General features: G+C 43.7%; 1 long non-coding RNA gene across 1 annotated transcript in view; it reads right to left on the bottom strand.

Annotated features, from left to right (window-relative positions):
- Positions 1-23,614, bottom strand: part of LOC138844261 (uncharacterized) — a 92,652-nt gene that overhangs the window by 47,197 nt on the left and 21,841 nt on the right. Inside the window, exon 2 of the long non-coding RNA XR_016237344.1 lies at positions 11,370-11,479. This is a non-coding gene — a long non-coding RNA (uncharacterized LOC138844261). The remainder of the gene's footprint in view (positions 1-11,369; positions 11,480-23,614) is intronic.

Here is a 23,614-nt window from a genome sequence, read left to right as displayed (position 1 = left end):
CCACTGGAGTATTCTGCAGAGCGCCCAGTGTTTCTGACCAGTGGGCAATGCCCTGATCCCTGGGAGCAGCACGGCAGTGGAGATTCTTGTGGGTCTCTAAAAAATGCACTCCTCGTGAACATCTACAGAGATCCTCAAAGGGCTGACACTTGTTAGGCTCTGGAGATGCAGGCAACTGAGACATAGCCCCTGCTCCAGGGCGTCTTTTTCTTCTTGATTTCTCAGGCTTCATGCCATGAAGAGGATGACTTTTACAGTTGAAACAAATTTCTAAAAAACATGGACTGTGCCTGAAAAAAAAAAAAGGTTGATTTTGGCTCAAAACTAGGTAAACATGAATCTTGGTGTGCATTGTCTGATTCCAGTGTTGATGAGGGTTTAAGAGGGGAGAGGAGGCATCCTGATGAGTAACAAAAATGTGGGTGCTTCACAGAAAAGGCAAGGATTTCGGCAGGATGGAGAGCTACTAGAAGTGGGGGGTGTACTGAGGGATGCGAGCTTAGTAAAATTCCTGAATAGGCTCTGAAAGTCTATCATAAATGCTGATGTGAAGATGGGCTGTATGCTGTTCCTAAAGCTTTTATTTCTTTCATGTTGGTCCAAATGTTATGCCCTAGCACATTTCTCGGAGTGCTCGTCACCACATTAGGGGGTCCTTGACTCTTTCAAGTGGTTTCAAGGGGGAACATGTCACTCATGAAAAACACACAAACAGCCCCCTGAGAGGTCCTGTCCTAGCCTCAAAAGTAAAACATAAAGGAGGAAAAAATGTGATGGGGTTTGCAGTTTGGAAAAGGCAGCTTTATGCATGTGAAGGTGGAGCATATGCTGAAGCTGTGGGTCTTGTGGGCGCACTGGGCTCACGTGCCAGCAGGAGGACTCACAAAATGTGTGGCCTGGGCACATTGTTGAATTTCTTGGCGATTCTGTGGTCTCTTCTTTAAATGAGGACAAAAGAGCACCTAAGCACGAGGCTGTTGAGTAAATTCAGACATATTTGACATATCATCCGCAGTAAGTTCTGAATCAGTGTCAACTGCTGCTCGTGGATAAGGATGCTACCTGGGCTTGTATCTTTTAGTCTGTGAAGTTAGGTAAGAGAAAATGGTGGCCCAAGTTAATCCATCCTTAGAAACTTGAAACAAATCACCCAAAGCCAAAACAAATCAAGTGACTTACAGAAAATGGTGCAAAACAAATCAAGTGATTTACAGAAAATGTGCTTACTGAGTCATTGGCAGGCTTCCTGCTTCCTTGCATTTTCCTTAGTGATTTATTCGAATCCTGGAATATGTATTCAGATTGACCTCAGTCTTTTTATGAGAAGATCTTGCAGAATCCAAAACTGCTGCCAATGTGTGAGTGAAAGGAGGGGACAAAGCTTGGAACCATCAAGAAAGCGCGTTAATCATAATCGTAGCTACTATTACACAACATGGTCAGTGACAAAAAGTCTTTTCACCTGTTTTGTCTCATATGATTTGCAAGTCAGTCCTATAAGCTAAAATGGGACTGTTAATCCCATTTTACTGATGGAAATAGTGAGGCTGAAGGAAGTCAAGTAACTTACTTGGCACAGATAATAAAGGGCAAGACTCAGGACTGCACACCTTCTGCCTTTAGAAAAAGCCAGAGGCCGGCACCACGGCTCAATAGACTAATCCTCTGACTGCGGCCCTGGCACCCCGGGTTCTAGTCTTGGTCAGGGTGCCGGATTCTGCCTTGGTTGCTCCTCTTCCAGTCCAGCTCTCTGCTGTGGCCCAGGAAGGCAGTGGAGGATGGTCCAAGTGCTTGGGCCCTGCACCCGCATGGGAGACCAGGGGAAAGCACCTGGCTCCTGGCTTCGGAGCAGCACGGTGCGCCAGCCGCAGCATCCGTTGGGGGGTGAACCAACGGAAAAGGAAGACCTTTCTCTCTCTCTTGTCTCTCTCTCTCTCTCACTGTCCACTCTGCCTGTCCAAAAAGAAAAAAGAAAAAGAAAAAGTCAGTGTCCTAGGTTATGAGCTTCACAATGAATTGATCAGAAGATGAATGAATGCAGCCGTTTTTATAGAGCTATCAGAGTGCTCACTTTTTTTTTTTTTTTGACAGATTTAGACAGTGAGTGAGAGACAGAGAGAAAGGTCTTCCTTTTCCGTTGGTTCACCCCTCAAATGGCTGCTATAGCCGGTGCGCTGCGCCGATCCAAAGCCAGGAGCCAGGTGCTTCTCCTGGTCTCCCATGCGGGTGCAGAGCCCAAGCACTTGGGCCATCATCCACTGCCTTCCCGGGCCACAGCAGAGAGCTGGACTGGGAGAGGAGAAACCGGGACAGAATCCAGTGCCCCAACTGGGACTAGAACCCGCGGTGCCGGCATTGCAGGCGGAGGATTAGCCAAGTGAGCCGTGGCGCCAATCCAGAGTGCTCACTTCTGAGTGCTGTGTGCTATTTTGAAAAGGGGGATATTGTACAGAATATTTTTAAAGAAATGCCTCTCTCTCTCTCTCTCTCTCTCTCCCTCTCTCCCTGCCTCCCTCCTCTCTTCCTGTCTTCCACTTCCCTTGACTCTCTGCCTTTCAAATAAATAAGTAAACATTTTTTAAAAATCAAAGACTATAATCAGACATGCAAAAGCTTTTGAAGGAGACAAGCCTTACTGGAATATATTAGGACATTTGTGTCACTTCCTCAGGGGACTATTTTGAAGGGCATCCCCTATTTGGGTGTGAAAGTTTGGTATGTTTCTTTAAACATGAGGGCCATATTACTTTATAGCTGTAGTTTTAGGAAGTCAATCAATAACTTCCTTTCTTTCCAAGTGCAGCACCAGTTGAGAAATCAGACACAGCAAGCAGACAGATGGAGATCATAGTGTGATCTTTATCACTGATAAGCTCGTGAGAGAGCCAGCTTGAGAGCTGTGGGCAGAAGAGTTGCCAGCAGCTCAGCTCCAAGTTATCAAGCTTTGCCCACCAGCATCACCACGGCCCTCATCCCCCACCCCCAGGGCAGAGCCTGCCTCACCAAGCATCCCACAGAGAAGGCAGAGCAGAAAGTGTGAATCTGTGGACAAGCAGATGAGAGAGGATGAAGGGTGGAGAGAACAAGGGAGGGCAGGACAGAAAGGAAGAGGAGGGAAGGAGGCTGAGCTGTGTCACTCATCTCCCTTTCCCAAACTCCCTAATTTGGTAAATCCTTCCTACCTTTCAAAGGAAAAAGGAGTAAGAGTAGGGGGTGGGGCAGAAATAGTACCCCAAGGAAATTTGGGATAAATGAAAGGGAACCCCTTTAACATTTTTAGGTATTGATGCACTTACTTTAATGCCATCAGCATTTCCCAGAGTTAGATATGATCATCCTGTGTAAGAAAGTCAAGGTGAGGTATGGATTTTGTGGTCCTTTATCTCTGAATGTGTTTAGTTAGATAAACTGTTTAGTAGAGATAACTTACTATTTTTCATGATTTGTTCATTCATGCAACAACTTCAGTTGAGCCCTTACCATGTGCTATGGCTGAGGGTTTCACAGCAAGCAGAGAGACATGGTGACTGGCCCCCAGGAACTACAGTGAAGTCTGGGGAGGAAGAACCCCATCAGTCACTAAAGTGTGAGGTTACTACCACATGAATGGGTACCTGGTGACTTCAAGGTTTATAATAATTGAGGAGTCTGATGGTTGTGAAGGTCAGGAAGCAGCTCCTGAGAAGGTGACACCTGTACTCAGATCTGGAGGGTAAGTAGTTAACTAGGCTAAGAGAGCAAAGAGCATTGCAGACAGGGGGACATTCATATAATATATACACAGCAGTGAAAATGAATGAGTCCCTGCTGCCCACAACTACAGGGATGAACATTAGCAACATAATGTTGGGTGGGAAAAAAGCAAATCCTAGAGACTACATGGAGCATGATACTCTATCGTGATACAAACTTTAACAAGAAAAATGAAACAATATATTATTTAGATATACAAATATTGTGATAAAACAAAAAAAGGCACAAATACAAACACAGAATGTAGGGACAGTGGCTACCTTCAGAGAAAGGGTAGTAGGAAAGGGATGGGAAGTTCACAAAGGGACATGGAAACCATTGGTAAGTCTCTAGATAATGTATGGAAAGTTCTAAACAAGTTTATTGTATCATTTTAAACATATAAATAAAAAAGGCCACATATTAGTCAATTTAATGGCATTACATAAACCAAGGGTTATGGTTAGTCCAATGCTAGGTACTTGAGATGAAAAACAGGAGTGATTATGCTGAGTATTTGTGGAGTTAATGAATATTATAATGGTTGGAACAGAAAAGTAGAGGAGAGGAAAGATAAGAAATGAAGCTGTGGAGATGGCTGGGTCCACACCATGCAGACCCTATCAAGCTGGAATCCCTTTATCCCAAAAGCTATAGGAAACATTGAGGTTTCTAAGCAAAAGACAGACTTCAAAATTTGGATTTTGAAAAAACCACATCATTGTGCATTCAATGAACTGACTAGATTGAAGAGAGGCCAGACTTAATGTGAATGAACTACTAAGGAAGATTTGTCTAGACATCAGTAGGTGGAAGCTAAGAATAGTGTGGTGGCAGCAGTGGTAGTGATGGTGGTCACAGTAATAGTACTGATGATGGTAGTGGTGGTGGTGTTTCTCGTGGTGTTCATGGTGACAGTGGAGATAGCAGTAATTATGATGGCAATGAGGTAATGATGGTGTTGGTAATGATGAGGTAGGTTGATGGGGATGAAGGTTGTGGTTGTGGTAATGATAGAGGTAGTAATGATAGTGATGGCACAGGTGGTAATGGTACTGGTAGAACTGGTGATGGTGGTAGTTTTAGTGTGGAAAAGACAGGTAAAAAGGGGCTAGTGTTGTGGTATAGCAGTTAAAAGCCTTTGCAAGTGACACCAGCATCCCATATGGGGTGCCAGTTCAAGTCCCAGCTGCTCCACTTCTCATCCAGCTCACTGATAATGCACCTAGGAAAGCAGTAGAAAATGGCCCAAGTTCTTGGGCTACTTCACCCATGTGGGAGACCCAGAGGAAGCTCATAGCTCTTGGCTTTGGTCTGGCCCACCTCCAGCCATTGTGGCCATTTGGGGGATGAACCAGAGAATAGATCAATCTCTCTCTCTTTATCTCCCTCTCCCTCTCTTTATAACTCTGCCTTTGAAATAAATAAAAAGGGCCAGTGCTGTGGTACAGCAGGGTTAATGCCCTGGCCTGAAGCGCTGGCATCCTATATGGCCGCTGGTTCGAGACCCAGCTGTTCCACTTCGGATCCAGCTCTCAGCTATGGCCTGGGAAAACAGTAGAAGATGGCCCAAGTCCTTGGGCCCCTGCACCCATGTGGGAGACCCGAAGAGGCTCCTGGATCCTGGCTTTGGATCAGCACAGCTCCGGCTGTTGCGGCCAATTGGGGAGTGAACCATCGGATGGAAGACACTCTCTCTCGCTCTCTCTCTCTCTCCTCTCTCTGTGTAACTCTGACTTTCAAATAAATAAATAAAAATAAATCTTTTTTTTAAATAAAAAACGAAACTCTGCCTTTCAAATAAATAAAATGATTCTTTTTTTTAAAAGATAGATAAAGAGACAGATTTGAGGATATTTAGCAAGTAAAACCTACAGAATTTAGAGATAAATTTTATATCTGTGTTTATAGACAGGAAAACAAAGATGCCAATGGTAAATTAATTCTCTGGCTTGTTAATAAAGTGGGGATGGGTGGAGAAAGAGTTAATAATAACTCAGTTTGGGGCTGAGTTGGGGATGCATTTTTAGGTCTCACTTCTTTCTCACCTCCTTTCCTTAGATGATGATCTCACCTTTTTTTGTTGTTGTTCTTTAAATAGAAGACAGTTTCTGAAGGACATCTCACAAACTCAGACTCTTCCTGCAGCCAGCCTGACAGCTGGAGTGAGTGAAGTAGCCTGGGTCAGGGAGACAATCATGATGGTGGAGACTTTGGTGACTTGTAGAGCCAGTGGAGGGTGGGGGAGGTGGCTATGACTCAGATTAACTCAGATTTGGAGTCAGTCAATTAGACTCTGATTGGGAGTCAAATGTTGCTAGCTCTAGGTTTTTCAAGGAGATCTAAAAGTCATTATTTTTATGTTTCTTTGTTAGCAACTAATTTCGGCACACACACACATGCATGCACATACATTCACAGGCACACACACACACACACACACACACACCCTTACTGACCTACTGTAAGGACCAACCCTATGGACAAAATAAAACAAATCTATGACTCCTGGGTAATCAAATTAGGATTTTGGGGCCGGCACCGTGGCTCACTTAGTTAATCCTCCGCCTGTGGCGCCGGTATCTCATATGGGCGCCAGGTTCTAGTCCAGGTTGCTCTTCTTCCAGTCCAGCTCTCTGCTGTGGCCCTGGGGGTGGGGGGGCAGTGGAGGATGGTCCAGGTTCTTGGGCCCTGCACCTGCATGGGAGACCATGAAGAAGCACCTGGTTCCTGGCTTCAGATTGGCGAAGCGCTGGCCGTAGTGGCCATTTGGGGAATGAAGCAGTAGTGGCCATTTGGGGATTGAAGCAACAGAGGGAAGACCTTTCTCTCTGTCTCTGTCTCTGTCTCTGTCTCTGTCTCCCTCTCTCTCTCTCTCTCTCACTGTCTATAACTCTACCTGTCAAATAAAAAAAATTAGGATTTTGGCTCCAAATCATTATTAGTATTAGATTACTCATCAAATTACTAATAAAGTATAATTTCCTTAACATTATTGGGATAGAAATGATAAGATATCACTATTAAGTGGTTTAAGCATTTGGATTTTACCAAAATGTATTATTTAATCAATCTTAAAACGTTTTTAATTTTTTAAAATTTGTATTTAAAAAATACCAAATCTCAGGAAAAATTGCAAGAATACAATCATTAACTCCCACATACCTTCATCCAGATTCACCAGTTTTCTTAGCATTTTGTCATATTTGTGTATCCCCCCCCCCACATCCTATATCTGAATCATTTGAAAGCAGGCTTTCCCCGATACAGACATGACATACTTGACATTCTCTTACACAACCTCAATACATTGATCAAATACAACACTGTTATCTAATATACATTTACTATACAACATTGCGATTTTTTTTTATCCAAGATCCAGCCAGTGCCACCCCCTTGCACTTGAATGTCATGTATGTTTAATCCTTTAACCTAGAATGATTCCTCGTGTCTTTCAGGACACATTTTTGAAGAGTAGAGACCAGCTGTTTCACGGGAAGCTCCTCAGATGGAGTTAGCTTGGTTGTTACTGATGATTAGATTCAAGCTGTACCTTTTTGACAGGAATACTAGTCAATGTCCTGGTATTTGCAGGACCTCACCCCAGGAGCAAATGACGCCACTTTTATCAGTTAGGGAGGGGGTGCCTTGTAGATTCCCTACTAGGCAGGAAGCTCATTCCTTGGAGATCAGCAAGGAATCTGCAGGGAGGTAGTCTGAGACCCTAAACCTACAGTTGGTGATTTTGTTCATCAAAAAATCTTCATCCAGTTATTTTAGCACCCATTGAAGATTCTTGCCTGAATCTTACTATGGAGGTGGCAAGTTTATGATTTTTAAAATATTTCTTCTACATTTATTAGCTCTTCATGGTCTTAAAAGAAGAGCTTTCTCCTCTCCATTTATTTATTTGGCCATATTTGCATATCGCCTCACTCCTGCCTCCTGTATGGGATGCTGGTATTTCAGGTGTCAGATTTACCTGCTGCAGCATAATACCAGCCTGTATTTTTTTTAATATCTGTATGGCTACTGGGACTGTTTTGATAGTCAGTGTATCAGGGACCAAGTACTTGAGCCATCACCTGGTGTTTTCCCAGGGTGTGTATTATCAGGAAGGGGGATTGGAAGCAGCAGAGGTGGGGAATTTAACTAAGCCCTCTAATACAAGATGTGGGTGTCCCAAGCAGCACCTTAATCACTGTGCTACACACCACCTCCACTCCCCACCCCACAATCCTTCCAAGATTGAAATTTTAAAAAGATACCTGCTTCCTTAAGAGAGGTCAAATGACACATGCCTTTAAAGCAGTGATTTTCAAATGTGGTTGCACATAGCCTCTCTCAGGGAGATATGAGTAGGGGCTGAACCCCATGGCAATTAAGTCAGAATCTTTACAGCATGCATAGTACTTTCTCTTTTTTAACTTTTATTTAATGAATATAAATTTCCAAAGTACAGCTTATGGATTACAATGGCTCCCCCCCCCCATAACTTCCCTCCCACCCGCAACCCTCCCCTCTCCCACTCCCTTTCCCCTTCCACTCACATCAAGATTCATTTTCAATTCTCTTTATATATAGAAGATCAATTTAGGATATATTAAGTAAAGATTTCAACAGTTTGCTCCCACACAGAAACACAAAGTGAAAAATACTGTTTGAGTACTAGTTATAGCATTAAATCACAATGTACAGCACATTAAGGACAGAGATCCTACGTGAGGAGTAAGTGCACAGTGACGCCTGTTGTTGACTTAACAAATTGACACTCTTGTTTATGGCCTCAGTAATCACCCTAGGCTCTTGTCATGAGTTGCCAAGGCTATGGAAGCCTTTTGAGTTCGCTGACTCTGATCATATTTAGACAAGGTCATAGTCAAAGTGGAGGTTCTCTCCTCCCTTCAGAGAAAGGTTCCTCCTTCTTTGATGACCTGTTCTTTCCACTGGGATCTCACTCACAGAGAACTTTCATTTAGGTGTTTTTTTTTTCTTTTTTCCAGAGTGTCTTGGCTTTCCATGCCTTAAATACTCTCATTGGCTTTTCAGCCAGATCCGCATGCCTTAAGGGCTGATTCTGAGGCCAGAGTGCTATTTAGGACATCCGCCATTCTACGAGTCTACTGTGTATCCTGCTTCCCATGTTGGATCATTCCCTCCCTTTTTTATTCTATTGGTTAGTATTTTCAGACATTAGTCTTGTTATGTGATCCCTTTGACTCTTAGTCCTATCATTATGATAAATTGTGAACAGAAATTGATCACTTGGACTAGTGAGATGGCATTGGTACATGCCACCTTGATGGGATTAAATTGGAATCCCCTGGTATGTTTCTAACTCTACCATTTGGGGCAAGTCCAATTGAGCATGTCCCAAATTTTACCTCTCCTCCCTCTCTTATTCCCACTCTTATATTTAACAGGGATCACTTTTCAGTTAAGTTTCAACAGCCACCTACAGGATTCCACTGAGAAGCCACCACATGTGTGAGGAAAGTCTCTGCTAAGGTTATAGGTGGCTTGGTTCACAAGCTAAACACAAGTGAGCATGATCCACATCACATATCTGACTTAAAAACTGGTAATTAAAAACTGTGTTAGGGCCGGCGCCGCGGCTCAATAGGCTAATCCTCCGCCTAGCAGCGCCGGCACACCGGGTTCTAGTCCCGGTCAGGGCGCCGGATTCTGTCCCGGTTGCCCCTCTTCCAGGCCAGCCCTCTGCTGTGGCCAGGGAGTGCAGTGGAGGATGGCCCAAGTGCTTGGGCCCTGCACCCCATGGGAGACCAGGAAAAGCACCTGGCTCCTGGCTCCTGCCATCGGATCAGCGCGGTGCACCGGCCGCAGCGCGCCGGCCGCGGCGGCCATTGGAGGGTGAACCAACGGCAAAGGAAGACCTTTCTCTCTGTCTCTCTCTCTCTCACTGTCCACTCTGCCTGTCAAAAAAAAAATAAAAAAAATAAATAAAATAAAAATAAAAAAAATAAAAAAATAAAAACTGTGTTAGAGTATATTTTGAGCTTAACCTGGGAGTTGAAAGACATGGAATATGTTTTTGTTTTTTTCTTAGTGTGATAAAAACCACGTTCCCGGGGCCGGCGCCATGGCTCACTTGCCTAATCCTCCGCCTGCAGCGCCGGCATCACATATGGGTGCTGGTTCTAGTCCCAGTTGCTCCTCTTCCTGTCCAGCTCTCTGCTGTGGCCCGGAGTGGGGGGCAGTGGAGGATGGCCCAAGTGCTTGGGTGCCTGCACCCACATGGGAGACCAGGAGGAAGCACCTGGCTCTTGGCTTCGGATCGGTGCAGCTCTGGCCATGGTGACCATTTGGGGGGTGAACCAACAGAAGGAAGACCTTTCTCTCTGTCTCTCTCTCTCTCTCTCTCTCTCACTGTCTATAACTCTACCTGCCAAAAAAAGTTCCCTTAATTTTATGGTTTATGTGAGGTTCACATTTTAATTACTTCTGAAATCACATTATGACCTAAAACTAAGACTGTGTGTGTGTGTGTGTGTGAAAGTTTTAAAGTTGTATCTAGGACAGGGTTCTTAAAGTTCAGTGCACACCAGAAATACCCAGAGTACTTTTCCCAAATGGGGCATTTTAGGCAGATTTCTGGTCCTTTGAGAAGGCCCAGGTGACAACCACCAATGATTCTGATTCACCTTGCACTTTACCTTGAATGGCAGTTTTCAGAGTAGCATTGCATCACCTGAGAACTTGTTAGAAATGCACGTTCTCAGGTCCTGCCCTAGACTTTACTGAATCAGAAACTTGAAGTGAGGATGAGCATTCTGTGTGTTCACAGGCTGTAGGGATGCTGAGGCAGGATAAGGAGCCATGTTCTAAGAAGTGTTGCCAGTGCTCCTGTGTTTCTTTAATGAATAGTAGTCATTGAGGTTTTTTTTTCATTTTTAAAATTTATATAAGGTGAACAAATTTCCTGTATTTTATATACACAAATTTAGGAGCATAGTGATACTTCCCCTCCTAAATTCCCTCCCGCCCATGATCCCACCCTTCATCCTCATTCCTTTCTAATTCTTTCTTTTAATTTTTATAATGACATACTTTCAGCTAATTTTATAAATATAAGCTTGACCCTTCATTCAGTAAAGAATTTAACAAATAGGAAGAAAACAACAACACTGTTCCTCAACAGTAGAAACAAGGGCTGTAAACAATCATCAAATCTCAAAATGTCAGTTTTGCTCACATACAGTACATTTTTTGTACTCTATTAGTTACCACACATCAGGGAAAACATATGATATTTATCTTTTAGGGACTGGTTTATTTGACTAAGTATAATGGTTTCCAGTTGCATCCATTTTGTTGCAAAATGAAACAAAGCCAATCCTCTCCCTATCCTTTCCACTGGGTGGTATTGAGACCATGGGAGAACATTTGGTTACTTCCAAGGCCAAAACAGCTTTGCCTACCTATTCTGTGTTTCTCTTTCACAAGAGGTTCCTGAGTTAGGAAAGCACTGGAGCCACACCTCTTCCTACTTCTGGCCTAAGTTACTCTAATGCCATTTCCTTCATTGTTCCCTGAGTTGATCAGCCCTACTGGGCCTCCTGGACACTCAGCTCCACCTCCAGGAGAGCACCAGGGACAGCATCCAACACACTCACCTGCTTGGGTCTGGAAGGCCAAGAAAAGGAAGACTGGGGTGCCATGGACTCATCACCACATCACTGGGAGCTCCAAGACCATCCACTGCCCAGACTGTGGCAGGGGCAACCTGGAGGCAGAGACAGAGACATCCAAATCTAATTTATGGATGAGTAGTATTCCATAGTGTATATATAACACGTTTTCTTTGTCCAGTCATCGGTTGATGGACATCTAGGATGATTATCTTAGCTATTGTGAACTGAGCTATAATAAACGTGAGGGTACAGATATGCTGACTGCATTTCATTTGGGTAAATTCCCAGAAGTGAGATTGGGTCATATGGTAGATCTCTTTGCAGATTTCTGAGGTATCTCATTACTGTATTCCACAATGGCTGTACTAATTTACATTCCCATCAACAGTGTATTAGGGTATATTTTCTCCCACGTTCTCACCAGTATTTATTGTTTTCTTTAATTTTTTTTTTATGAGAGCCATTTTAACTGGGGTGAAGTGAAACCTCATTGTGATTTTGATTTGCATTTTCTTGATGCCTAGTGATCTTGAGAATTTTTCATGTATCTGTTGGCCATTTAGATTTCCTTTTTTGAAAAATGCATGTTCAAGTCTTTTGTCCAACTGGATTGCTTGTTTTGTTGTTGTTGAGTTTATTGAGCTCTTTATAGATTCTGGGTATTAATCCTTTATCAACTGCATAGTTTGCAAACAATTTCTCCCATTCTGCTGGTTGCCTCTTCACTTTGCTGTTTCTTTTGCAGTACAGAAGCTTCTCAACTTGATATAATCCCATTTGTCAATTTTGGCTTTGATTGCCTGTGCCTCTGGGGTCTTTTCCAAGAAGTTTTGATTGTGGCAATATGTCTTGATGTAGGCACCGGTTGCTATAAACTTCCTTCTTAACACTGCTTTTTCCGTATCCCATAAGTTTTGATATGCTGTATTGTCAACTTCATTCATTCCCAGTACTTTTTTATTTCCCTTTTGATTTCTTCTATGACCCACTGTTCATTCAGGAACATGTTGTTCAGTCTTCATATGTTTGATTATGTTCTAGAGATTCTTATGTTGTTAATTTCCGTCTTCATTTCATTATGTTCAGAACAGATACATAATATGATTTCAGTTTTTTAACTTGCTAAGACCTGATTTATGGCCTAGCATATTGTCTATCCCAGAGACATTTCCATGCACTGATGAAAAGAATGTGTATTCTGCAACTGTGGGATGAAAGGTTCTGTAGATATCAGTTAGGTCCATTTGGTCCATAGTTTCTATTAGCTCTGTTATTTCTTTGTTGATTTTCTGTCTAGTTGATTTGTCCATTGATGAATGTGGGATGTTGAAGTACCCCATTACTATTAATATTGGAATCTATGTTTCCCTTTAGATCTATTAACATTTGTTTTAAATGGCCAGATGCCTTGGCATTGAATGCATATACATTTATTATAGTCACGTCTTTCTGTTGAATTGGTCCCTTAATCACTACATAATGCCCTTCTTAGTCTCTTTTAACAGTTTTTGTTTTAAAGTCTATTTTGTCTGATATTAGGATGGCTACACTTGTTCATTTTTGCTTTCCATTAGCATGGAATATCTTTCTCCATCCTTTCACTTTCAATTTGAACATATCTATGTAGGTGAGATGTGTTTCTTGCAGGCAGCAAATAGATGGGTCTCTTTTTTTATTTTAAGTCCATTCAGCCAATCTGTATCTTTTTTAAAAAAAGATTTATTTTATTTATTTGAAAGACAGAGCTACAGAGAGAGGTAGAAACAGAGACAGAGAGAGGTCTTCCATCTGCTGGTTCACTCCCCAAATGGCCCCAATGGCCGGAGCTGAGCTGATCCAAAGCCAGGAGCCAGGAGTTTCTTCCAGAACTCCCACAAGTGTACAGGATCCCAGGGATTTGGGCTATCCTCTGCTGCTTTTCCAGGTGCATTTTCAGGGAGCTGGATCAGAAGTGGAGCAGCAGGGACCCGAACAGCACCCATACTGGATGCTGGCGCTGCAGGCTGGGGCCTTAACTGCCATGCCACATTTTTGGCCCCCAGTCTGTGTCTTTTAATAGGAGAATGTAGGCTATTTACATTCAAGGTTATTATTTTTTAAATATTTATTTTGTTTATTTGAAAGACAGAGTTACAGAGAGGTAGAGACAGAGAGAGAGGTCTTCCATCTGCTGGTTCACTCCCCAGATGGCTGCAATGGCTAGAGCTGCAGCAATCCAAAGCCAGGAGCCAGGAGCTTTTTCTGGTTCTCCCACATGGGTGCAGGGGCTCAAAGGCTTTAGGCCATCTTCTACCGCTTTCCCAGGCCACAGCAGAGAGCTGAATTAGAAGAGGAGCTGCCAGGACCCATATGGGATGCTGGAATTTCAGGCCAGTGCTTTAACCCGCTCTGCCACAGTGCTGGCCCCTCAAGGTTATTATTGATAAATAATGATTTGGTCCTACCATTTTCCTATACATATTCCTATTGTTTGCTTTGAATTTTCTTTGTGCTTTTACTGTAAGATTTTCTGCTTTCACATTCTTTCATCATGATGACTATCATTCTCTATTTCTACGTGTAGCACTTTCCGAAGAATCATTTGTAAGGCTAGACAAATAGTGACAAATTCTTTGAATTTATGTTTTCTCTGGAAGGTCTTTATTTCACTTTCACTTATAAATGAGAGCTTTGCTGAGGACTGTATCCTGGGTTGACATTTTCTTTCTTTTAGGACTTGGACTATGTCTATCCATTCTCTCCTGGCCTGTAGAGTTTCAGATGAGAAATCAAAAGTTAGTCTAATCGGGATTCTCTTGTGTACATTTTAGAATCTTTTCTTTGTGTTGTGCTGTTGAAAGTTTGACTGTAATGTTCCCTGGTAAAGATCTTTTCTGTTCCTGTCTATAGGAGTACTAGGTGCTTTCTGTATTTGGAAATCCCATTATGTCTCCAAATTGGGGAAGTTTTCTGCTATTTATTTCATTGAATAGTCATTCTAGTCCATTCTTTCTTTTGTTGCCTTCAGGAACTCCACAGACATGTATGTTTAGTCATTTGATAGTATCTCATAAATATCAAATACTATTTTCAGTTTTTTCTAATTTTTTCTTCTTTTTTGTCTGACTGAGATACTTCCAGGATTTGTCTTCTAGCTTGGATATTCTTTCCTTTTTTCTTTTTAAAGATTTATTTATTTGTTTGTTTGAGAGGCAGAGTTACAGAGAGAGGAAGAGACAGAAAGAAAGATCTTTTATCCGCTGGTTTACTCCCCAAATGGCTGCAAGAACCAGGGCCAGCCAAGTCAAAACTAGGAGCCAGGAGCTTCCTCCTGGCTTCCACATGGGAGCAGGGACTCAAGGAATTGGATCACCTTCTGCTGCTTTCCAAAGTGCATTAGCAGGGAGCAGGATCTGAAGTGGAGCAGCTAGGACTCGAACTGGCACTCATATGAGATTCTGGCACTGCATACAGCAGCTTTACCCTTTGTGCCAGTGTCTCCTCTAATATTTGAGTTTGATTTCTCTTCACTATCTCAATCTCCTGGCAAATTTTTTCATTCACACTATGAATGGATTTTTTTTAACTCATGAATTTGTTTCTCTGTGTTTCTGAGTAATTTTATGATCATTCTTTTGAATTCCTTTTCAGTCATTTCACCAATCTCTTTGTCTTCATTTTCTAATATTTAAGTGTTGTTGTGTTCCTTTTGAGGAGTCATATTGTCTTCCTTGTTCTTGTTTCTTATATTCCTATGTTTATTTTTAGGCATTTGTGGAAACACTTGTTGTTTTTCTCCTCTGATGGGTTTTGTCTTTGAGCTATGGCTCTGTGGCTTAGTGGAGTGTCTGCTCCTTCAGTGAATACCCAGAGGCACAGGCTGGGTGGTACCAGGGGGCTCTGGTCAATGCTCAAGTGTGGGGCGAGAATCCAGGGTGACACTGAAGATGGGCGTGATAGATCTCTTCTAATGTCAGCAAGTTGGAGGGTATAATTATGCCTGTTGGCATAATCACAACTTCACCTCCTCTCTTCTAAGGTGATCAGTGCCTGAGGTTAGCCCACAGTGGGTACAAGCCTCACCCACATTGGTACATGAACCACACAAATGATCTATGTAGATCTCAGTGTGTGCCTGGAACCCTCTGTGATGACCCACCCAGGGAGTCAGGGAGCTCGGAGACTCTGGTTCCAGCCACAGTGATTGCCCAGAGACCCTGCTACACCCATTTCCTATCACGCAGTTACAGGATTCCCACAGTCACAGTGCACAAGGTTCCCACAGTCATGGGGTGTAGAGGATCCACTCAACCCCGTGAGTGGATCCTGTCCATGGAAAGAGCAGAGACATTCCCTGAATCAGCTGCCTGTGGAGGCTCCACCTTGTCAGATTGAGCCCCACAGCCTATGATAGGTTGAGAGGATGGGGGCACCTGACAGTCCTATGTAGGTGCCCAGCCCCTTATCAAGCATCCCAGCCAGACTCAAAGTCCGTGGGGAAAGTGGATTTTTCCCTCTGGTAAATCTCCTAGTTGCATGTGTGTGAGAACCACTGCAGCCTCTGCTGGCGCTGATGGTGCTCTCTCCTTACTGGTCTCCAGGCACCCTTGTTGGGGTATAGGGAAGAAGAAATGTACTTTTCCTTCACTGGATTAGGTGGGTATCCTGTGCCCTGCTAAGGTTTTAGGCCGGGCTCAAAGTCATTGTGGTCGGCAAGGCTCACCCTTGGGTAACATCACCAGTGATGTAGGCTGCCATGGTCCATTTTCACCTGGCTCTCAGAAGTTGGCGTCTCCTCCAGCCCCAAGATGCAGAAGTCATGGGTAGTCTCTGCTGCCATATGACCTCACTTTCCTTGCTGCTCCATGGTGACCCTCTTCTTTCTGTAGAATTTCCTCTACGAACTTCTCCCCGACTCCCCTAGGAATGCACTTACTCCACTTTTCCTTTACTATCTTTCCCTGGTCACAATCAGCATGTCTTTTTCCTATTTAGCCATCTTGGAATCTCCATTGAAGATATTTTTTTTAAAACTTTTATTTAATGAATATAAATTTCCAAAGTACGACTTATGGATTACAATGGCTTCCCCCCCATACCGTCCTTCCCACCCACAACCCTCCCCTTTCCCACTCCCTCTCCCCTTCCATTCACATCAAGATTCATTTTCGATTCTCTTAATATACAGAAGATCAGCTTAGTATACATTAAGTATGGATTTCAACAGTTTGCTCCCACACAGAAACATAAAGTGAAAAATAATAGATGATTTTTTTTTAAATGATGATGAAATCAGAGCAGACCTATTGTCATGTTTAATCCCAGTGAGAGTCAAGTTGGGAATTGATAATTTCTTTTTTTTTTTTTTACAGAGGATCAGTTTAGTATGCATTAAGTAAGGATTTCAACAGTTTGCACCCCCATAGAAACACGAAGTGAAATATATTGTTTGAGTACTCATTATAGCATTAAATCTCAATGTACAGCACATTAAGGATAGAGATCCTACATGAGGAGTAAGTGCACAGTGACTCCTGTTGTTGACTTTACCAATTGACACTCCTGTCTATGGCATCAGTAATCTCCCTATGCTCCAGTCATGAGTTTCCAAGGCTATGGAAGCCCTCTAAGTTCTCCGACTCTTATCTTGTTTAGACAAGGTCATAGTCAAAGTGGAGGTTCTCTCCTCCCTTCAGAGAAAGGTACCTCCTTCTTTGATGACCTGTTTTTTCCACTGGGATCTCACTCGCAGAGATCTTTTGCCAGAGTGTCTTGGCTTTCCATGCCTGAAATACTCTCATGAGCTTTTCAGCCAGCTCCGAAATGCAAATCTGGGCTCCATTGACAACCTAAAATCGAAAGGAGAAAATTCCAGTGCTAGAGGTGGATAATGTATATTAACAAACACTCCACATGATTCTTGTCTTTTTTTTTTTTTTTCTGACAGGAAGAGTGGATAGTGAGAGAGAGAGACAGAGAGAAAGGTCTTCCTTTTGCCGTTGGTTCACCCTCCAATGGCCGCCACAGCTTGCGCGCTGCGGCTGACGCACCGCACTGATCCGAAGGCAGGAGCCAGGTGCTTCTCCTGGTCTCCCATGGGGTGCAGGACCCAAGCACTTGGGCCATCTTCCACTGCACTCCCGGGCCACAGCAGAGAGCTGGCCTGGAAGAGGGGCAACCGGGACAGAATCCGGCGCCCCGACCAGGACTAGAACCCGGTGTGCCGGTGCCGCTAGGTGGAGGATTAGCCTATTGAGCCGTGGCACCGGCCTGATTCTTGTCTTAAGACAAATGTGGCAAACACCAGGATGGAAAAGCCCAAGATTTCCCTTTGTGTAGGTTGACTTCACCTATTTAGGATCTATCTTTGGGTTTTGTGTTCATCATCCTATTTACATTTCATAACAGCCTTTTGAAGTGGATGGTAACCAAACTCATTTTCCAAGTGAGAAAACTGAAATTTAGAGAACTTAAAATGGTAGCTAGAACCATAGAGATAGTGAGCTGGAAAGCTGAAGATTAAATCGGGAACTTTCTGACACCAAAGTCTTTGCTCTTAAACTAGTCTTGTCTTCTAAGATAACTGCATGCAGGGGCTGGTGCTGTGGCATAGCCAATAAGCCACTGCCTGCAGTGCTGGCATCCCAAATGGGCACCGATTCAAGTCCCAGCTGCTCCACTTTCTGATCCAGCTCTCTGCTATGACCTGGGAAAGCAGTGGAAGATGGTCCAAGTGCTTGGGCCCCTGCACCCATGTAGGAGACCTGAAGAAGCTCCTGCTCCTGGCTTCGGATCGGCGCAGCTCTGGCTGTTGTGGCCATCTAGGGAGTGAACCAGAGGATTGCAGAGAAGAACCCTCTCTCTCTCTCTCTCTGTGCCTCTCTGTAACTCTGCCATTCAAGTAAATAAATACATCTTTGGAAAAAAATGTAACTGCATGCAAATTGTTGTTATAGGGCAGTGCAGCCTTGTAGATGTGGGCCCAGAGCATGTCCTTGGTGCAACATTGAACAATTGCCATCTGTAATCCCAAACTAGTTTTTTCAGATTTTCCCTCCACTGTTAGTCTACATAGATTGTTCCCTGTTCTTTGGTCTCCCTTTGCTCATTCCAACCATTGCTAATGCCCTCACTGTACCTTTCCTGATGAGAGCTCTCCATTCTTTTAGGCCTCTAACTTGCAAATTTACTTATTGTATATTTCCTTCCTTTCTTCCTCCCTCCATTCCTTCCCTCCCTCTGTCCCTTCCTTCCTTCCTTCCTTGCTTCTTTCCCCCTACTTCCAAAATATGACCATGCTTCAAATTTTCCTCTGTCGAGCCTCTCTGACCACGCAAAAGCTCAATGAATAGTCTCTCCTTGGGCCCACTATGACCTGCTTGGCCTGTATCCTCTATTTGGTACCTATTTATACATCTTAATCTTTCATCTAGATTAAAACTCCATGAAGGTGTTACTCTGTCCCTGGCAAGTAGTAGGAGCTGAGATAAAGTCTGTTCACTTAAAGACTAATAGAAAATGAAGATGAATTAAAAATTATTTTTCAATTTTTTGAAAGGCAGAGACAGAAACTAACACAGAGAGAAAGAAACCATCCATCTGCTGGTTCAATCCCCAGATGCCTGAGACAGCTGGGACTAGGCCAGGTCAAAACCAAGAACCTAAAACTCAGTGTGGGTCTCCTATGTGGTTGGCAGAGATGCAAGTACTTGAACCATCACTGCTGCCTCCCAGAGTGTGGGAATAGCAGGAAGCTGGATCAGAAGCAGAGCTAGTACTGGAACCTAGCATTCCAAGTGGCATCTTAATTACTGCACAAAATACCTACCCCTGAGGAATGATTTTAAAATCAAGACAAGTTGTGGGACCTTGTGGGAGAATCTGTGAAGGGGTCACTCAAGTAATCATTGGATTTGCAAAGAGAGTTAGATGAATTTACTGAGGATTTTTTAGAAGTCAGTTTGTATGAATCCTAACATATCTTCTAAACCCAGAAAAGTACAGGGAAATCTTTTTTTGTTGAAGACAGAATGGAAGTGGCATTAGGAGATATAATGGTAAATATGTAAAGAATTCTGTATAAAAAATTTATCCAATGTGATCATCATTTCAGATGAGAATGTGTTTTCTTAAAAAAAAAAAAAAAAGAAGAAGAAGAAAATGGGTAATGTCTATTCCAGTTCCTTTTCAAACTTTAGGGTAGCAAAGTTTTGGGAATGGCATCGTGTTTCAGGCCAATGCCATCCTAGGAGGTAACAGGGGACATCTGACCTGAAACAGTCCATACCTGGAAGAACATGTCAGTGGATCTCTAATAGGGTCAGGGTTAGTCTGGGGAAAGAGTGCCACCTGCTGACCAGACCAAGTCACATTTTTTTCTTGCCTGTGTCCTGTTTGGCTTGGCTAAAAGCAGGTATCCCAGAGGCTGATCCTTAGTGAGGTGGTGTGCAGTTCCACGGTATTTCACTGGCAGGCTCAGGAGGACATTGCCACAAAAGTGAGGTGTTCCAGGAATATGTTCCAGGTCTTCTTTTAGATCCCTTCTTGGGAAAAGAGTTTTCCCTGAGGAAAAGTATCAACAGTCTTGGTGTAGAAAATGACAGAACTGATATTGGGTGAATAGTGCTGCATAAGGTTATATGATTCCATCAAACAGATTTCAGAGACAGCTGTGTTGTTAAGGGAAGGAGAGGCCAGAGGGGAAAGTTTAAGAATTAACTGTGTTTTAAAATGGTTTGAATTAATTTAGATTTTTAAAAATTTGAGGTCTGCTCCATTGACAAGTAAAAATCTTCATTTTCTAACGCATTAGTAAATGGGGAGTTTATTTACTGAAAAGTGTTGTTGTGTATACAGTACAGTTTCAGATGCTGTCTAAAGTGGCAAAACACTGAGATCCTAAATGTAGGGGCACCAGAGTCTCCTGGCAAACCAGTCATCCCCTGGCTTCTTGTGTAGATGATGGTCACAATTGCTTGTCCTCTCAACACCCTGTCAGGTCAATGTGAGAAGCGTATTTGAGATTGATGGGCTGGGTGGATGTTCCCTGTTCCCTCCAACCAGAAACATGCATATGGGACATGTGATTTTAGCTGTGAGAAAGGCCACTTCTGAAATCAACTGAGATCCCAAATTAGACTCTTTTTCTTCTTTGGTGGGAGTTGTCCTTAAAGAAAAGACATTTTCATTGCCTGAGAGAACCAGAGGGAGTGGAAGGACTATGGGGGAGGAGAGATCTTCACTGCCTCTAGCCAAGTTGGCCCTTGGGGCTTCCTATTGTTACTGTTAATCCCTGGGGAATTCCAGGACCCTGGATCCTGATAAGCAAGTTCACACTGAAAATGACTGCATTGACACTCACCCTCAAGAGGGTCTTACCTAAGCCAGAATGAGAGGAAGGGGCCATTGCTGAGCTAGCAGCACTCTGGGTGCCCAGCACTGGGTAGAAGCATTCCTTAGAGTGTAGGTCAGCTCCCCTGCAGCCCTTTGCAGTGGGAAGAGCAGAGACTCAGGGACACAGGCTACCTGCTCCAGAGCTAATGAGAGAAGCAGCTGAGATATGAACCTGTTTCTGCCTGGCTCCAGAATCAGTGCCCTTGTTCACATGATATCTTGAACCACTAGTGGTATGTTTTCAAACACTGCTAGTGGACTTATCTTAGAACTAGAAAAGATAGGAACAACTCCACAGCCTGCTTTTCCTTAGTTGCAAGAGGCTATCCTGCTCTATGGTTGACAGAGGGTCCTACTTTTTGCAATCTTTATTTGAGAGGGATAGAGAGAGGGGGGAGGAAGGAGGTGGGAGGCGAGGAGGGGAGAGAGAGAGGAATAGAGAGAGAAACTCTTCGATCTGCCAATTTACTGTCCAAATGCCCACGACTTCTGGCATGGGATGAAGCCAAAGCTGGAAAGCCTGGAATTCAATCCATATCTCCCTTGTGGGTAGCAGCAACCCAACTGATTGAGCCATCATGTACTGCCTCCCAGGAAGTACATCAATAGAAAAGTAGAATCAGGAATGAAGATGGGACTCAAACCCAGGCACTGTGATATGGGTCGCAAGTGTCCTAACCAGTGACTTAACAGCTGGGCCAAATGCCCATACTGCCTTTTCTTTCTTTTCTTTTTTTGACTGAAGACCACATAGCTTCTCAAAGTTTTAGCCTCCCTCACAGAGAAAAGCAGTACTTACCTATTGACTTGAACATGTGTATGTGCACACACATGTCATATACATTCATCCTTTTTGCACAGAGTGGGGAAGTTGAACAGAATAGGACCACTGAGGAGACAGATAGCATTGAGTGGCAGGAAACTACATAGTGCTGAGACATGGTGGCTGGTATTAAGGGCACTGGTTTGGTGGTCAACCATCCTTGAATTGAGTTCTTGTTCTGCCATGAAGAATTATGACTACAGTAGCAACAACGGTGAACATGGGAGGGCTTACAGTGTGTCAAATACTCTCCCAAACATTTTGTATGTATTCATTCACTTAATCCTCATAACCATTCTATGAGATAAGTGTTGTTATTATTTCCATTTTACTGAGTAAGAAAATTGAGGCACACGGAAGTTGTTACTTATTCAAGGTTCCACCGGCTAATAAATGGTCAAAAGATGGCTTAACCTCAGGCAATCTGGTTTACTACATGAACTATGGTGTAATACTGTCTCTCAACTAACATTTACTAATTGCTTCAGTTAACCTTTCTAGACTTTAGTTTTTCCCATATATAAGTTCACGTTTTTAAGAAATACTGATGTCAAAGCCTATGTAAGATGCGATAGATCAGACAGAGGTGGAAAAGACCATGCACACAGACTCCTACTCCCCCCCACCCAGCATGTATCCATGCAGCATGCAAAGGAGACGGAGGCCACGTGCAGTTGAGAACCCCTAGGAGAGCTGCAGGAGCTGGCACTAGAACTTGATCATATGATAGGAGACTGATCTGGAAAGGGCATTTCAGGCAGAAAGAATGCTCATGGTGAGTTTGGGGCCCCTGTTAACCAATCTGTTTTGACTCAGTAATAGGGTATTGGGCTGGGGACACTGTCAGAGGGAAAGATCAAGATCCAAGTTTAGGCCGGCGCCGCGGCTCACTAGGCTAATCCTCCGCCTAGCGGCGCCGGCACACCAGGTTCTAGTCCCAGTCGGGGCGCCGGTTCTGTCCCGGTTGCCCCTCTTCCAGGCCAGCTCTCTGCTGTGGCCAGGGAGTACAGTGGAGGATGGCCCAAGTGCTTGGGCCCTGCACCCCATGGGAGACCAGGATAAGTACCTGGCTCCTGCCATTGGATCAGCGCAGTGCGCCGGCCACAGCGCGCCGGCCGCGGCGGCCACTGGAGGTTGAACCAACGGCAAAAGGAAGACCTTTCTCTCTGTCTCTCTCTCTCACTGTCCACTCTGCCTGTCAAAAAAAAAAAAAAAAAGATCCAAGTTTAAGGAGTCACATCTATGACCATTCATTGACAGTAGCATGTAGGCTAAATTCACGAGTGGAGAGACTGGAGGTCAACTACCAGAAGGCCAGAGAAATGGTCTGGCTTAGAAAATGGAGAAGCTCAAGTTGGATGGCAGGAACTGAATAATGGGGACAGAAGTCTGAAGTATCAGGAAAGCAGGATGAGGGGCAGCAAGATGAGCAGAGGAGGCAGTATGGTGAGTGATTCACTGGGTGAGAGGGCAGCAATGGCTTGCAAAGTAAGACAGTCAGTCACTGAGTTCTTCAGACCAAGAGTTCTGTGGACCATACAGGCAGACACACATGGTCAGCGTTAAGGCGTTTGCTGAATTCGTATGGCTGAAGCTTAGAGTAATGATCGTTAGAGGAATGTGTAATGACAGCCACCTACCATGTGCCAGGCATTCTATATGCTCACCCCATCCTCCAATGTTGTCTCTAATCAGCAGATGAGTACTGCTCTACGGGTGTGGGGCTTTCATTTGAGAGGGTTTTTCTCCCCAGAAGATGCAACATAACTTGGCGCTTACAGGCAGACACTGAAGCCAGAAGACTGAGTAAGTGGAGGAGCTACCGTTGTATATCCTGGACAAGAAACTTGATCTTTCTGCCCATCACTGTGTGCCTCTGTAAAATGGAGATAACATTATCCCAGTGTTGTTGTGAGGACTAGATAAGTTAACTTGAGGTTACATAATGCCTGGCCTAGCCATTTCTATTGATGAGCGAGTTGATGAGCAGCAAGAAGAGATGCTCTGGCTAAGGACACAGAGCCAGCAGGCC

Source organism: Oryctolagus cuniculus, chromosome 1, assembly GCF_051225735.1.
Source record: "Oryctolagus cuniculus isolate XC-2025 breed Fujian yellow rabbit chromosome 1, ASM5122573v1, whole genome shotgun sequence".
Taxonomy (NCBI): Eukaryota; Metazoa; Chordata; class Mammalia; order Lagomorpha; family Leporidae; genus Oryctolagus; species Oryctolagus cuniculus.
The sequence above is the reverse complement of the archived record's forward strand: the minus strand, read 5'-3'. Positions and strand labels throughout refer to the sequence as shown.